This window comes from Diospyros lotus, chromosome 6, assembly GCF_014633365.1.
Source record: "Diospyros lotus cultivar Yz01 chromosome 6, ASM1463336v1, whole genome shotgun sequence".
NCBI classification, from domain to species: Eukaryota; Viridiplantae; Streptophyta; class Magnoliopsida; order Ericales; family Ebenaceae; genus Diospyros; species Diospyros lotus.
Window position 1 is genome coordinate 45,894,387 of NC_068343.1, and position 11,355 is coordinate 45,905,741.

The following is an 11,355-nucleotide window of genomic DNA, read 5'->3' on the forward strand; positions in this document are numbered from 1 at the left end:
TTACGAACAGATCATGATCATCTAAGCGCTTTTAGTATATATTAATATTACTCATCGAATATAAATACACATACATGTATATTTTTATAAATAAAGACCGCATTACTATTTCAATGGTTTTAGAAAACCACACTCAGCAAAAACACAGTCGACAGATGAAAGGAAATGGGTGATCGTTCGTGATAGATCGACAACTCCTTACCCTCGATCAACAACTGCTATGCTGAAATATGCTCTCACCTTATTATTTTCTTTTCTTTAGCTTCTTGCTAACCAACGAATCACATTACATTTTTAAATGGTTTAGCCTAGTCTAGGTTTTACATACATACATACATATGCGTGCGTTCATACGGTAGCTTTTTGATAGGGCTCAATTATATATATAGTTTTATCTAATTTTTATCTTAACCTTGTGTTAATTTTCCTACATAAATGCGTGTTTATATGGATTTTATATTGTTTTAATCTCTTTTTGTAGGAACTCGGCAAAAGAAATTAATTTGAAGATTTGGGCTTAAAAAATATATATATATATTATAAAGTTAATTTTAAAATTAATATCAAAATTAATATTATAATATAAAATAAATAAATGAATATTTTAAATAATTAATATTATAATATAATTAAAGTTATTATATTTAATAGTATATTAAATATTATATATATTATATTTTATCTTATATTATTTATATATATAATATTATAATAAAATAACTATTATATATATATATATGCTAATTGGCAGTGATGCGTGAATGTGGAGATTAGGGCTCCATGTGCATATATATATTTATATTATTATAATCTTTAAAGGGGCTGGATTGGTGGATGGCTTGGGTCGCCCAGCGCTTCATATATATACATAATAATAAGATATCATGGAGGATGGCATATGGAATTAAGGAGGCTGGGACAACGCACACTGAGTGAAGGAATTAAAGAGAAGGAAGCGGCCGAGGAATTGAGGGCGCGCGCACAGTGAAGAAGCAATTGGAGATTGGGAGGAAGAAGGAAGTGGCGCACGGAGCAGCAACCTGACCCAGATCTGATTCAGATCTGGGCAGGGAACTTCTTTCTCTTTTTAATTTCTATTGTTTTTTTTACTTTAATAATGTCTAGCTAATTTATTTTAGCTAGGGTTTGGATGGATTTTAATTTTGGGATTATGTGATTATTTGTTTAGTTTGATTCAAAACCCGATTATTATTTGCGTGAGGATTTTATATTGTTGTGCTTAATGCTTTAAAAGATTGTCCACCTTTTAATGATTTAATGATTTATGCATGACTAACTAAGGGATTTTTATAAATTAGATTTATAGGCAATATAAATCACATGTTTGACTATGAGATCGAAAAATGATTAGCTCATGTGTGAGAATCGAGGAAGCTTAGTGAGTCAAATCCCCTTTCGAGATTAGAGGTTTCCAAAGAACTTAATGCTTATTTATTTCGTTGATATCTGCTCAGAAATCTGACGGTGAAATTGAATTAATAAAGGATTAATATGACTTGAGAGAGCTTATTAATTAATTGAGGGAAATCCACCATCACGTGCAAATAATTATAAAATACTGTAAGGGTATTTGTGATTTTGAATCGGGTTGAATAGATAATTACATAACCTAGATTAAATGAAATCTAAACCCTAGTGCATTTATTAATTAATCTTTCTCCCAAAGAATTCAGTTTTCTATTTATTTTTCTTTTTATTTATCTAATTAATTAATTAATTCAACTTAGGCTAATTAAAATTGTTTTGGTATTGTGATCTAGTCCTCGTGGGATCGACACTCTTTTTATCACTATATGCATATTTGACTAGGGTGCACTTGCCCGAATTAATTGTGCATAAATCAAACATCAAGTTTTTGGCACCGTTGCCAGGGACTAGTTTATTGCATATCAAAACTACATAAGTTAACCTTAGATTGAACATCTTTTTGTTTTCTTTTAGGATTTGTAATTTTAATTTAATTTTATTATTTATTATTTTTTTCATCTTTTAGAAATTTTATTTTTAATTTTTAGTATTTTTCTTTTTCTTTGTAGGTTTCAATGGTGCATGACACGCACTAGTGGTGGAGAATTGATACCCCTTGATCAAGAAATTGAAAAAACTCTAAAAAAGAAAAAGAAGGAGAAAAAGAGCAAGATGGAGCAAGAACAACAGACTCAAAATAATCAAAGGACATTGAGCTCATATGCTACACCTACTCTAGATGGCACAACCTCAAGCATTAGGAGGCCCAAAGTGCAAGCAAACAACTTCGAGATCAAACCTGCAATTATTCAAATGATCCAGATGAGTGTACAATTTTCTGGCCCTAATGATGATCCTAACTCTCATATTGCTAATTTTCTTGAAATATGTGATACTTTTAGGCATAATGGAGTTAGTGAGGATGCAGTTTGACTTAGCTTGTTTCCCTTTTCCTTGAAAGATAGAGCAAAAGAATGGCTTAATTCTCTTCCAGCAGGTTCTATTACTACATGGAATGATTTGGCACAAAAGTTTCTATCTAAATATTTTCCACCTTCTAAAACAGCTAAATTAAGGAATGACATAACAACTTTTTCACAATTTGGTAATGAATCCTTATATGAGTCGTGGGAGAGATTTAAAGAAATGCTTAGAAAATGTCCTCACCATGGTCTACCTGTTTCGATGCAAGTGCAAACTTTTTATAGTGGCATTAATCAATCTTCTCGTTCGATGTTAGATGCAACTGCAGGTGGTACCCTTATGAGAAAAACTCCCGAGGAAGCATATGAACTTTTGGAGGAGATGGCAGCCAACAGTTATCAATGGGACAATGAGAGAGCAAACAAAAAGGGAGTTGGAATTTATAATGTTGATTCTATCACTGCTTTATTTGTTCAAATTGTTGAATTAAATAAGAATTTGGGTAATTTGGGGGTTTGAACTATGAATACTTCTTCTTCTTCTTCCCATTTTCTTTCTTGTGAGCTTTGTGGGCGAGGGGGACATGCTAGTGTAGATTGTCAAGTAGGGAATCCTTTTTCTTCTGGTTCTTCTGAACAAGCTAATTTTATTTCTTATGGTGGCAACAGGTCAAATTTTAATCCCTACTCCAACACTTACAATCCAGGATGGAGGAGCCATCCTAATCTTTCTTAGAGTAATAATCAAGAAAGAGTGCCCCCTGGCTTTCAACAACAACAACATCAAATTCCACAGGAGAAGAATCCAAATTTGGAAGATATGATGGCAAAATTTATCAATAGTATAGAAGCAAGAATGTAAAGCTTGGAAACTCAAATTGGACAACTTGCCTAAGCAATTTCTGAAAGACCACAAAGAGGCTTGCCTAGCAATACTAAGAAGAATCCAAGGGAGCATGTAAAAGCCATCACTTTGCGAAGTGGAAAAGAACTTGAAAGTAAAGAAAAAGATGAAGAGCGTACAAAAGAGGAAGAAAACCAAGAGCTTGAAGCTAAAGAAGAGGATCGTGATTTATCAACGGAGAAAAAAGGGAGTTCTTCTTCACTTAATTTAAAATCTTACAAACCTCCTCTTCCTTTTCCTAAAAGATTTTTGAAGGCTAACTTGGATAAACAATTTGCTAAATTTTTAGAGGTGTTTAAAAAGTTGCATATTAACATCCCTCTCCTTGATGCTATATCACAGATGCCAAGTTATGCCAAATTTTTGAAAGACATAATTGCAAACAAAAGAAAGTTGGAGGAATTTGAGATGGTGAAACTTAATGAAGAATGTTCTGCAATTCTACAAAATAAATTGCCTCCAAAAGTTAAGGATCCAGGGAGCTTTTCTATTCCTTGCACTATTGGTGGAATTAATTTTGATAAGGCTTTATGTGACCTCGGTGCAAGTATTAATTTGATGCCCTTTTCTGTTTTCAGGAAACTTGGATTAAAAGAACCAACACCCACTACTGTTTCTCTTCAGTTGGCTGATAGAAGTATCAAATATCCAAAGGGAGTAGTGGAGGATGTTTTGGTAAAAGTAGATAAATTTATTTTTCCTGTTGACTTTATTGTTCTAGACATGGAAGAAGATCATGATATGCCCCTAATTTTAGGGAGACCTTTTCTCGTCACTAGGATAGCTTTAATTGATGTCCAACAAGGAAAACTTAGGCTTAGAATTAATGATGAAGAAGTTATGTTTGATGTGTTTAAGGCTATGAAACATTCAAATGGAAATGAAAATGAAGTCTTAAGGATAGATTGCATTGATGATTTGGTGGATAGGAAATTTCATGCATTAAGGTTAGATGACCCCATAGAAAATTGCATTGCTAACTCTTTTGATGTGAAGGATCAAATTTTAGATGAACAACACAAGGAGGCTGTGGGCTATTGGGGAGAAAAGCAAAAATTCAATCCATCCAAAAGACAGAAATTGCTACCTTTGGATGTTTCCTCTTCCTCTTCTTCGAAAGCCAGACCACCAATTGAGAAGCCTCCTATCCTTGAACTTAAACCTCTTCCTTCTCATTTAAAATATGTGTATCTGGGGGATTCATCTAGCTTACCTGTGATTATTTCTTCTTCTTTGATAGGTCTTGAGGAAGAAAAGTTGATGAGGGTGCTTATGGAGCACAAAAAGGCATTTGGATGGAGTATTGCTGATATTCATGGAATAAGTCCATCAATTTGCATGCACAAAATCTTGATGGAAGAAGGATTCAAGCCTATGGTGCAATCCCAAAGAAGGTTAAATCCTAATATGCAAGAGGTAGTAAAGAAAGAGGTGATAAAATGGCTTGATTCAGGTATTATCTTTCCTATCTCTGATTCTTCTTGGGTAAGTCCTGTGCAAGTTGTGCCTAAAAAGGGTGGGATCACTATGGTGAAAAATGAAAATAATGAATTAATTCCCACAAGAACAGTAACGGGATGGAGGGTGTGTATTGATTATAGGAAATTAAATGATGTTACTAGAAAATATCACTTTCCCCTTCCATTCATTGATCAAATGATTGAAAAACTTGCAGGTCAAGAATTTTATTGTTCTCTCGATGGTTATTCTGGTTATCACCAAATTCCTATCACTCCTGAAGACCAAGAGAAAACTACTTTTACATGCCCATATGGAACATTTGCATTTAGGAGAATGCCCTTTGGTTTGTGTAATGCTCCTGCAACATTTCAAAGGTGCATGATCTCTCTCTTTTCAGACTTCATTGATGATTTTATGGAAATTTTTATGGATGATTTCTCTGTTTTTGGATCTTCATTTGATGCATGCTTGCATAATTTGTCTTTGGTGCTCAAAAGATGTGAGGAATCTAACCTTGTTCTTAATTGGGAAAAGTGTCACTTTATGGTTAGAGAAGGGATTGTTTTGGGCCACAAAGTGTCATCTAAAGGCATTTAAGTGGATCGAGCCAAAATTGAATTAATTGAAAAACTTCCTTTTCCTAAATCCGTAAAAGAAGTTAGAGGTTTTTTGGGACATGCAGGTTTTTACAGGAGATTTATTAAGGACTTCTCTAAAATTGCCAAGCCTTTAACTAATCTTCTAGTAAAAGATGTGCCTTTTCAAATCACTGATGATTGTATACATGCATTTAATTGTTTGAAAGAGAAATTGATCCAAGCTCCTATTGTTTCAGCCCCCATGTGGAATTTTCCTTTTGAGATCATGTGTGATGTAAGTGATGATACTCTAGGTGCAGTTTTAGGACAAAGAATAGACAAGAAATTTCATACCATTTATTACGCAAGTAAAACTATGAATGATGCACAGAAAAATTATTCAACAACTGAAAAGGAACTACTTGCTGTAATGTTTGCTATTGAAAAATTTAGACCTTATTTGATATTGTCTAAAGTAATTGTCTATACTGACCATTCTGCATTAAAGTATTTACTTGCTAAAAAAGATGCTAAACCTAGGTTGTTAAGATGGATTTTATTGTTGCAAGAATTTGACCTAGAAATTAAGGATAAAAAAGGCATTGAAAACTTGGTGGCTAATCACTTGTCAAGATTAGATGGGGAGCATGTGGAAAGCATGGCTAAACAATCTTTGCATGATGAATTCCCTGATGAAAAATTATGCTTTGTGCGAGATAATGATGAACCTTGGTATGCTGATTTTGCTAATTTTCTTGTAGGTAATGAGTTGCCCCCTGACATGTCATTTCATCAAAAGAAAAAGTTTTTATCAAATGTAAGGTACTATCTTTGGGAGGAACCATACTTATACAAGATTTGTGGAGATGGCATGGTGAGGAGATGCGTACCACAGGAGGAAATGCATAGCATACTCAGTTTTTGTCATGACAAAGAAGTGGGTGGACATCATGGACCTTCTAAGACAGCGGCTAAGGTTTTGCAAAGTGGCTTTTATTGGCCTACCTTATTCAAGGATGCTTATGCTTATGTAAGTGCTTGTGATCGATGCCAGCGGACAGGTAATATCTCAAGGAAAAATGAAATGACCCTCAACAATATTCTTATTTGTGATATTTTTTATGTTTGGGGCATTGATTTCATGGGTCCTTTTCCTAAATCTTTCAATAATGAGTATATACTTGTTGCCGTTGATTATGTGAGTAAATGGGTGGAAGCTAGTGCATGTCCCACTAATGATGCAAGGGTTGTCATAAAATTTTTGAAGAAAAATATTTGCACTAGATTTGGTACTCCTAGAGCTATCATTAGTGATGGAGGTACACATTTTTGCAATAAACAATTTGAAAATTTATTGGCTAAATATGGTGTTACTCATAAGATGGCTACCCCCTATCATCCTTAAACTAGTGGACAAGTGAAAATTTCAAATAGGGAATTGAAAAATATTTTGGAAAAGACTGTGAGCTTGTCTAGAAAGGATTGGTCTTTAAAATTAGATGATGCACTTTGGGCTTATAGGACAGCTTTCAAAACACCTATTGGAATGTCCCCTTATCGACTAGTTTTTGGTAAGACTTGTCACCTTCCTGTTGAATTAGAGCATAAAGCATATTGGGCTATCAAATTGCTTAACTTTGATTTGCAAGCCGCAGGTGCACAATGAAAGATGACATTGAATGAGCTTGAAGAATGGCGGCATGAAGCTTATGAAAATTCTAGGCTTTATAAAGAAAAAACCAAGGCATGGCATGATGCTCACATTAAAAAGAAGGAGTTCAAAGTTGGAGAGAGGGTTCTTCTCTATAATTCTAGATTGAAGCTTTTTCCAGGCAAGCTAAGGTCAAGATGGAGTGGTCCATACGCAGTAACTCAAGTTTTCCCTTATGGTGCAATTGAAGTCTCTCATGAAACTAAGGGAACTTTCAAAGTTAATGGGCAACGATTGAAGCCTTATGTCGATGGTGGACATATATCTTTCTCTAAATCCACCATTCACTTGAAGGATCCTTGAAGAATGAGATATAATCAAGCTAATGACTATAAAGAAGCGCTTGATGGGAGGCAACCCATTCGAAATATATATATATTTTTTTATTTCTCTTACTTTTTAGAATATTCTTGGATTGATTTCTTATTTCAATTATTATTTTTTTTCCCTTCTTTTTATGACTTCTTGAATCCAGAAATCCAGCCCCTCTTCTTCAAAAAAATAAGGCCAACAATTTTCCAGCATTTCAAGAAGACCTACATCAGGGGAGTATTATTTTTTCTTTTCTTCTTTTCCTATTTTTAAACATTTGGGACAATGTTTACTTTAAGTATGGGGGTGGGAATGGGAAATTCAATAATTCTCAATTTTTTAATTTTTTTTATTGCCAAAGAAAAAAAGAAGAAATATATAATGTGCATAAATGATGATTTTCTTTAAAAAAAATGTTTTATTTTCATGTTTAGGCCGATTTCATGTTTCCTATATTAACTTTGGTTCAATGCATAGTTAATTCAAAATTGGGAACTGTTCTATTTGATTATTGATTCTAGATTTAAGAGTGCTAAGGAAAATGAATTGATTATGCCGGATTATCATGATTGTTGAAATATATGCTTCTTAATAAAATTCATGGGATTTTGTGATTATGCATGATTGTTATGTGAGAATAATATTGTGATTACTTCTCGAAACTAGGCCTAAACAGAGTTGAAGTAAAATGGGATGATGAAAAAAAAAAAGAGAGAAAAAAAAAAAGTCGTTATTGTTATTTATCTACTCCTATGTTTTGAGCTACTTAGTAGTAACTGGGGGTTAACAGTATGCTCCTGCATCATCCTTCACGTCAAACGGTAGTTCAAAATATGAGTATGCAAATGCATTCTAAGCAATTATTTAAGGGAGTAGTCGGGTGTCTTCATCACAAAATGTCGACATTCGCTTCAAAAACCAAGTAATGCCTAGAAAAGATTGAAAAAAAAAAAATCATCCCTGTTACTCCTTATGTTTGTAGTAGTAGAGAGAAGAAATTGCAAGAAAACTATTGCATGATTTAATTGTGTTAGTTGCAATGTTTCATGAATTAATTTTGAAGTATGCATGGCATCAAAAGTGATGATTTTGCATGACTAAGTCTTTCAATTAATACTTTTGGATTTAGAGTTGATATGATAATATGGATGGTAACCAATTTTGGGATTAATTATGCGTTGATATGTTATTGGAATACTTGATTTTGGCCTAGCATGAAAATGAAATGTTTGTTTTGTATTTCTTCTCTACTTTGCTTGAGGACAAGTAAAAGGTTAAGTGTGGGGGTATTTGATAGGGCTCAATTATATATATATTTTTATCTTAACCTTGTGTTAATTTTCCTACATAAATGCGTGTTTATATGGATTTTATATTGTTTTAATCTCTTTTTGTAGGAACTCGGCAAAAGAAATTAATTTGAAGATTTGGGCTTAAAAAGAAAAAATATATATATTATAAAGTTAATTTTAAAATTAATATCAAAATTAATATTATAATATAAAATAAATAAATGAATATTTTAAATAATTAATATTATAATATAATTAAAGTTATTATATTTAATAGTATATTAAATATTATATATATTATTTTTTATTTATATATATTATATTTTATCTTATATTATTTATATATATAATATTATAATAAAATAACTATTATATATATATATATATATGTTAATTGGCAGTGAGGCGTGAATGTGAAGATTAGGGCTCCATGTTCATATATATATTTATATTATTATAATCTTTAAAGGGGCTGGATTGGTGGATGGCTTGGGGCGCCCAGCGCTTCATATATATACATAATAATAAGATATTATGGAGGATGGCATATGGAATTAAGGAGGCTGGGACGGCGCACACTGAGTGAAGGAATTAAAGAGAAGGAAGCGGCCGAGGAATTGAGGGCGCGTGCACAGTGAAGAAGCAATTGGAGATTGGGAGGAAGAAGGAAGCGGCGCACGGAAGGAAGCGGTGCATGGAGCAGCAACGTGACCCAGATCTGATTTAGATCTGGGCAGGGAACTTCTTTCTCTTTTTAATTTCTGTTGTTATTTTTACTTTAATAATGTCTAGCTAATTTATTTTAGCTAGGGTTTGGTGGATTTTAATTTTGGGATTATGTGATTATTTGTTTAGTTTGATTCAAAACCCGATTATTATTTGCGTGAGGATTTTATATTGTTGTGCTTAATGCTTTAAAAGATTGGCCATCTTTTAATGATTTAATGATTTATGCATGACTGACTAAAGGATTGTTATAAATTAGATTTATAGGTAATATAAATCACATGTTTGACTATGAGATCGAAAGATGATTAGCTCATGTGTGGGAATCGAGGAAGCTTAGTGAGTCAAATCCCCTTCCGAGATTAGAGGTTTCCAAAGAACTTAATACTTATTTATTTCGTTGATATCTGCTCAGAAATCTGACGGTAAAATTGAATTAATAAAGCATTAATATGACTTGAGATAGCTTATTAATTAATTGAGGGAAATCCACCATCACGTGCAAATAATTATAAAATACTGCAAGTGTATTTGTGATTTTGAATCGGGTTGAATAGATAATTACATAACCTAGATTAAATGAAATCTAAACCCTAGTGCATTTATTAATTAATCTTTCTCCCAAAGAATTCAGTTTTCTATTTATTTTTCTTTTTATTTATCTAATTAATTAATTAATTCAACTTAAGCTAATTAAAATTGTTTTGGTATTGTGGTCTAGTCCTCGTGGGATCGACACTCTTTTTATCACTATATGCATATTTGACTAGGGTGCACTTGCCCGAATTAATTGTGCATAAATCAAACATCACTTTTACTCTTCATTTTTCCTCTAATTTTCCATGCCCATCCTCGTCCTGAAACCATACTAAAATTACACCAATGGTTAAGGCAGGTAACACATGATTGATGCTCAAAAATGCCAAAAATTTGTTATAATTTTATTACCTCTCAATCCATTTAATCAACTAAAAATATCAAAGATTGCTTGTTGCAGCCCAAAGGAAGAAAAAGAGATCAAGGGTTGAATTAATTCTTCAAAGGCATGATTAAAAGAGGAAAAGAAGAAGAATCCAAGAAATGAAGGTGTTCTAATAAAGTTAAACCCATTCGAATGAAGGTTAAGTAATTCGAATGAGTTTTCGGAATATATTCAAAGATTGAGCAATTCGGATGGAAGCCAGTCAAGATCATTCGAATGAATCATTCAAAGATTCGAATATGCAGACCATCGGGAATGTATTCGGATGAGATTGGCCCAATTTGAATAAGAAGCAGCAAATCAGGGAGTCAAGGTAAATCATGTATATTCGAATGTCTCCTAATTCATTCGAATGAGCTGAGAATGAGAAGATATTCGGATGAGCATATCGTATGGAAACAATAAAGTCATATCTCGAATGAAGACTAAGTCATTCGAATGTAATTGAAGAAGTGTAACGACCCACTCCCACTTACGGGCGCCACCGATAAAGAATCGACCGAATTACTCACCCGACGAACCACAACTGAAGGGTTGGACTATGTTTCAATAGAAAACGTCCTAGGTGGGAACTAGGCTTCGTCCTTCCCCTCGTTTCACTCAGGAATCGGTCCCAACTCAAACAAGAAAAGCTCAGCGGACTAAGACTCGAAACCCGAGTGAGCTTCACCTCTGCCTCGGCTCGCCCTATAGCAAGCTAGAGGTGACCCAGGCACAAAGCTAGCATACAAACACTTCGCTGAGTATTGGGGATTTATGAGAACATACCTTGCTAATCTTGACTCGGTCCGAAACTTGGATTTACCGACTATGCCACATTCAACAAACAATCTCACAATCATCTATCACACTATGATGATTACACAATTAAATACATTTGAGCTCAATAACACAGACATTTACTCACAAGGGTATACATATACCACGCCCCCTGGCTACATACAAGCAATATTAAAAATACATAACTCAGGCAACACA

General features: G+C 33.4%; 1 non-coding gene across 1 annotated transcript; it reads right to left on the minus strand.

Moving 5' to 3' along the window:
- Positions 1 to 2,556: 2,556 nt before the first annotated feature.
- Positions 2,557 to 2,663, minus strand: LOC127805365 (small nucleolar RNA R71). Its single transcript, XR_008024101.1, has one exon. It is a non-coding gene; the product is annotated as a small nucleolar RNA R71 (small nucleolar RNA).
- Between the last annotated feature and the right edge of the window lie 8,692 nt (positions 2,664 to 11,355).